We start from the raw sequence: 6,870 nt of genomic DNA, 5'->3' as shown, positions 1-6,870 counted from the left end.
CGCTGGGCGCTCCCGTGGCCGCTCGCCCGGCCGGAGCCGCATCAGGCTCCAGTGGGTGCCAGCGAGGGGAAGGCGGCAGGGGGAGGTGCCTTCCTCCTCCTCCTCCTCCCCCTCCTCTTCGGGCGAGGAGGTGGAAGCCGAGCGGAGCCCCGCTCCCCTCCGGTGCAGTGCGATGCGAGGAGATGCCAGGCGATGCGATGCAATGCAGCCTGCCCCCGCGGCTCGACACCCCCCCCCCCATCCCAGCAGGTTCCCAGCCCCCCCACCCCCACCCCAGCACCCCGGGGTGCGGGGAAGGGGGGCTGCACGGCTGGCCCTGCCCTCCCCTCCGTGCCATGCACCGCCACCGCTGCAGTGCAAGGGGATAACAATAAAAAATGGGGTTTGGGGACCCCCCAGGGCTGGAGGTGGAGGACGAGCAGAGAGGTGTGGAGCACCGGGGGGCACATGCTTCCTCACCCCTGGGATGGAGAGAACCAGCTGGGTTTGGGCTCTTCTCTCCACCCTGGGGGGAGGGGGTTGGGCCCCTTCCCCATCCCGGCTGTGGCCAGGGTGTCCCCTGCCTCTCTGGTCCCCTCTGCCACTGCCACCCAGGGGGGATCAGCCTTGTCACCCTGCTCCCTGCAGCACTGTGCACACAGACATGGCCCAGTTGCAGCCCCCACACATGACTGCAGGTGACTGGGGACCTCCGGTGTCCCCCTGGGGATGGGGGATCAACCACCACCTCACCCCCATCCCTCATGGGCTGCCTGGTCCCCTCCACACCGCACACCCAGGGACCCTCTCCCGCAGGGCCCGAAGATGCTCACAGCATGGCTGGGGGGGGGATTCCCCTTGTCCTGGCTTGCTGCTGCCAGTACAGAGCCACAGGGGAGAGAGGTTTTCAGGGAGCATCGCTGCCTTCACGCCCCAGGAATGCCATGATCCCCTCAACCACACAGTGCCCAGCAAGGATGCCAGCATTTGGGGACTGAGTCCCCATCGCAGCCATTCCCTACATGGTTCGTGTGTCCCATCCCCACACGCACACACCACGCGCTGCCCCAGCCCAAGGGTGGGTTTTCCTCCTTCCACCAGCATCCCAGGCGCCTTCACCCTCCCTCCCTGCTGCTGTATATTTCCCCATCTCCCTTCACCAGGAAATATTGGCTGGCGCGTTCCTCCTGGCAGCCTCATTTACAGTGGAAGTGCATAAGACATCTCCATTAATGCCAAAATAATTCACGGCAATTAATGGCATTGACCTTGAGCAGTGACAGGAGCTGAAGATGCCCCCAAGAAGCAGCAGCCCGGCAGTGCCAAGGGGGGGAAGACAGCCCCCGGGCCAAGCCCGTGCACACCCCTGGCACATTTGGGTGCTGCTGGGAGGTCTTTGCAAACAATGCTGGGGGACAGCAGAGGGACCAGCGCAAAGAAGAGGAGGGAAATGGGGTCAGTACTGAAACCCACCACCCAGAGCCCTGTGGGAAGGGCAGAGCATCATTTCTGGTGACTGAAAAAGACCCAGCTGCTGTGGCAAGTGGTCCCATGCCACCACCCAGGCGACCACCAGTTGTTTTCATAAAAAAATTTTGATTTATAAGCCAATCTCCCAATTACTTTGGGGAGGGGAGGGCTGACTCACAGGCTTGAATCCCTGGGGATGGCAAAGTGGCAGACAGAGAACAGCAGTGATTGATCCCTCCCCAACCTGCCCAGAGAGCGATGGGGCAGAGCCTCCGTTTCCCCACTCTGAAATGGGCCCCAGGGCTGGGGAATTGGGGACGATGACGGGACCGTGCTGCATTCTGCCCCATCATAGGAGCCTTTTCCTGCTCATGTATGAGGGCTTTTAAAGCAGGGTGTTTCAGTGCCATCCCTCCCGCCTTCCTGTGGTGCCTCTGGCAGGTTCTTGGCACTGACACTGGGTTATTTTTCAGCTGTTACAGAAATAAGTATTTTTACTCCAGCTGGATTTTACTTATGGCTCTGGCTTTGGCAGGCAGAGGGCTTGGGGTGCGCGAGAGCAGGCGGCTGTGATCTCTCTTTCCTGAGCAGGGACCAAAGCCGAGGCTCCACCTGTACTGGGGAGATGCCGGAGATAAATCCTGTTATTTTAGCAGAAGCCAAGGCAGGGAACGTCAAAATGTGACTCCAGTGCAGGGTCCCATCTGTCTTTGTGGGACCCACCTGAGCATCTCCTGCTCTTTCAGGCATACAATGCACTGGAAAGCCCAAGGATGGATTCCCAAGGAGTTACCCCAAAAAAGAGGGATGGATGTCCAGGCAGGGCTGGGATGGCTTCCCATATCACCCTCAGACAGCTTGGGGACACTGGCCAGCACCACTGACTGCCCACCACACATCCCGCTCACCCCTGTGGCATTGGCGTCACTCCTGATGGTATCACATCCACCCCGATAGCCACAGCCCCTTGAGCCCCTACGCGGGGAAGGATTTTGGGGTGCAAACTCTATGGGCTGGAGGCACTTTGGAGCCACCGACTTCCATGCAGATAAATCATGGTTGTGGGAGCAAACCCCAAGCAGGAGTGCCTGTGCTGGGTCGGGCAGAAAGCATCTGCAGTGCCGGGACAGCCCGTCCTCTCCCCGGTAATCCCTGGCCTGCGTTTCACCTGCCTGTAATCCCGGGACAGCACTAATCGCTGGGATAACAGTGCCCGGGAGGCGCTAATCGCCAAATCCAGCCCTAATCCCTGTGGGAGCTGCTGCGGAGGTGTCACGGTGGAGCCGAACCGCAGAGGCAGGCAGGCAGGCAGCGGGTGGAGGGGCCGCTGCAAAACACCCCTGGGTGATGGGCAAGGGGTCTGGGGGGGACCCACCTTTCCCTTCACATGGGGAAACTGAGGCACTCATGGAGATGATCCCCCCAAGGCACATCTGAGCCCTACTGGCTCCGCTGGCGATGCAAGGATGGGGCTATGAAAGGTATGAACCAGCAGTGGGGAGGGCCCAGGGGGTGCAAACTTCCCCCCGGACACAGTGGCATGGGCAAACGCAGCACCAAACACCACTTTCAGGGGGGGCCAAGAGCCAGGGCTGAGGGTTTGCACCTAAGGGGACACCCCGGGTTGTTATTTTTCACGCTGTGACCCCAAGGACCCTCCAAAGCCAATAAATCACCTATAAACGAGAAAGAAGTTAAAAAAAAAAAAAAGCTTAGGGCACACCCCAGGACAGTGAAACTCTCAGCCCAAGCCTCCAGTTTCCCCATTATTTTCCAATAAAGATTAATGCAGGCAGGGAATTTCCTTGCCTGCAAGCAGCTCTCCCCGACGGCACTGCCTTGTTAGCGGCTGGAGCACTCGCACCCCGGCCCGACAGCTAATTCTGTGCGGGAGTTGAATGGCTGATCCTGGAACGTGATTAAAAATATATATCAGTTCCCTCCCCTTCAAAGCAGTGCCCGAAATACATTTATATCATCTGCCTTTCCTTATATAGTTCTGATAATGACATAAATATAGAAATCCCGTAATTGCCATAAATTAATTTTATATTATTATTTCTAAGGCAAGGGAAAAAAAAAAAAAAGCCTTTTATTGTAATTAATTGTCCAGCTGGTTTCTTCATGGAGTATGTGGCTCATTATGTGGGTCCATGGCTCTGTCCTGCTCCTTCCCCTGTCTCTGCCCACTTGGGGACTGTCCACATCACTGGTCCCCAGGGTCGCCCCATGGGTCTCCTTCCTCCCAGGGTCACACTGGCAGAGGAACATGGGTGGGAGAAGCAAGAAACGGGCTGAGGTATTTCACCACCGAGATGCTGCAGGTCCTGAACACACCCCATGGTACCCACGGCCAGCAAATTGTTTTGACTTTTGGGTGCCCCAAACAGTGTAACGGCACATTAGATATTGAATGCAATATTTATAATATTAAAATGAATATTTTAATAGCATATAAAAGTAACGGAAGGGTGAATCAAAGCAGTAGCGCCAAGCCCTTTCCTTCTTGTGAGATAAAAATGTTTCATTTCAATTTTACTGTTTGGATTTGTCTTTGCCTCGACTTTTACGTTCTATTAAAATATTAATTTCAGGCTATATCATAGGCCTTTAATATTTTATCTGATATAACAAGTCAACATTATCAAAGTTGTTGGGGCTCAGCACAGGGAAGTGGGGGGAATGAAATGGCCCTGCGCGTTGGAAACCCTGCAGACTCAGCGGTTCAGAGGGGAAAACCTCAGTACACCAGCAGTGATTTTTTTTCCCCTTTCCTTCCAAAAATTTTTACCCCTTGGGGAAAATTTCTCCATTTCCATTTCTTGTTGTATTTCCAAGGAATAAAAGAGGCAAATGCCAAAGCTTGGGTTTTCCCTCTCAGGGCAGGACCGATGGTGTAAATCCCTGCAGCTGGGTACCAGGCTGTGCTTCGTGTGCACGTGAGAGCATCCATTGCACGCTGAAACACCCCGTATTAAAACAGAGCATCCCAGCAGGCATCTTCGCAGAAAATTGATGAACACCACGTTTCTCCAGTGCTGGGGATTCAAGGCACCTAATTACAGCAGCTCGTTAGGAGGGGGTGGTTATCTTGGCAGCCAGGGAGGCCAGCAATAGTGTTTCTTTTTTTTGCCTTGCTGTTTGCTTTATTATTTTTTTCCCAATAAAATAATAATAATAATAAAAAACCCCGTGGAGATTCGGGGGAGGATTTAGACACTTGGATGAGTTCAAAAGCAGCTTCTCCAAATTCAGAGGTGGGCTGATGGCAGCGCTGAGGCCACAAACGCCCGGTGCTGGGTGCTGTTAGATGCAGGGAGCAGCACAGCAAGGACCAGCCCGTGTTATTTTGTTGTTATTTTGGAGGGATTGAGGGGATTTGCAGCACCTAAATGAAATATCAAGGCCTTCAATGGACAGGAGGTGAGTGAGGCATCGGCAGATGCCAGGAAATCAAAGGCAACAGGTTCTGCCTTAAGCAAAACACATTTTGCATCCTGACCGTGGGATTTTGTCAACAGCCGGATCCTGACCTGCCAAAGCCCCTGCGGTGCCTGGCGGTGCAGGAGGGCTGACGGGAAAATTCGGAGCACCGGTGGATTCAATGCCTGAGACCCTATAGCCCCTATGGATATACACTCCTCTGGAGCAGGGTGCCTGGCAGGGCAGGCAGCAGGCTGGCAGGCAAGAGCAGGCAGGGTGAGCCTTGCTTCCAGCCTGGCTCCCTCCCACATGGCTGATGAGTTTGCAGCTGATTTCTCCTATGAGCCCAAAGGGATGGCCGGGGTCTCATGGGGGCAAGAAGGGACATTCATCATCTCCAGACAGCTCCGGAGCTGCAACCATTTATTTCTAGACTTTGAGTGGGCTGGAGGGCAGGGAGGAGGCAGGGAGGAGGCAGGAAGGGTGTCTGCAAGCCCCTGACTGCAAAGGGACCCCTCTAAAGGAGTTACTGCCATCATAGATTCAGACCTCATGCATAATATATATAAAATATAAAAAAATAAATGCACAATCCCTCCTTTTCCAGCCTCACTTCGCGTACCGTGCTGTTTGGGACCTTGCAGGGGTGCAGCAAAACACGTGGTGGCCATGTCCCCAGGATGGTTCCCCATCAGCTTCCCCGTGCTCTCACCAGGGAACACCTGACTGCCCCGACTCGCCTTTCCATCCCTGTGTCCCCCCACCCCTCCCCTGCCTCTCTCGCCAAGATGGAAAGACAGACAGGGAAAAGCACTTAAGAGGAGGAGAAAAGCCCATTTGCTTTGGTTTCCAGTCGCCCCCTCACTTGGCTTGGCTCAGGCAGTTTGATTTTCCGGAGGCTTTTAGGCTTCCCCCGGTCCCTAATCAGATAAGGGGGGGGCGGGGGGGGGGAGGGGGAGGATTCAGGGCTGTGCAGCCCTTAATGGTGCTGCAGGGATGAGCTCACCACCGGGCGCAGCCTTCCCACAGCCTCAGCGTGGTCATGGAGCGTGCTCCCCATCATGCCAAATATCTCCTGGACAAGTCCCCTCCAGTGCATGTGTGCCTGGTGGGGCAGGATCTCAGCCGCTTTCTCCCCCCACCTCCATCTCCCCAGCTGGGATGCTCTGGGCTTGAGCTGATCCTGGGCAATTTGTGGGCAATGGGGAGGTTGGGTTAGACTTAGATTAATTTGCAGGATGAGGGGAAGGGGGACCTGCCTGCACCTGGTGGGGAGCTGTGCCCTGAGCACAGGCTCGGTGAGCGCCAGGCTCGCAGCTGACCCATGGTTGGCAGCCTGGCAGTGGCTGAGCAGGATGAGATCCCACCAGCTCTCAAAGGCTGGGGTACTTACCAGGGCAGCATGAAAATGGCCAGTTCAGATGAGAGCAAAGGTCCATCTAACTCTGGATCTGGTCACTGGGATGGTCAGCTGCTACCTATCCAGCCAGCAGCCATCCCTCCCTGTATACCCTCTCTCTGTCCCTCCATTTACCTACCCATCCATCCATCCATCCCTTTATATCACCTCTCTGTCCATCCACCCCTATCCATCCATCCATCCCTCCAACCCTTCCTCCATCCATCCCTCCATCACTTCCTCCCTCCCTCCCCCCATCCCACACTCCCTCTCTCTGCATCCCCCCGCAGATTCTCCTCATCTTGGATCCCCTCTCTCCCCATGGCCACCATGACCTTTCCGGGTGAGGACCCCCATACCGGCAGCTCCGCATCTCCCGCAGTGGGGCCCCTCCACCACCTGCCCTGGCACCGCCTGGCTGGGGCCAAGGACCGTTGCCAGCTGAGCGGCGAGAGGCCCCGGCAGTGAGCAGGGCCTCCCTTTCCCCTTCGCTGGACCTGTCACAACAGCATTCACTGGGGACAGAGATGGCAGCAGGGGGGAGGCACTGGGAGAAGGGCTGAGACCGGCTGAGCATCCCACAGCCTGCCTTGTATTCG

This window comes from Balearica regulorum, chromosome 19 (assembly GCF_011004875.1).
Source record: "Balearica regulorum gibbericeps isolate bBalReg1 chromosome 19, bBalReg1.pri, whole genome shotgun sequence".
NCBI classification, from domain to species: Eukaryota; Metazoa; Chordata; class Aves; order Gruiformes; family Gruidae; genus Balearica; species Balearica regulorum.
The sequence above is the reverse complement of the archived record's forward strand: the minus strand, read 5'-3'. Positions refer to the sequence as shown.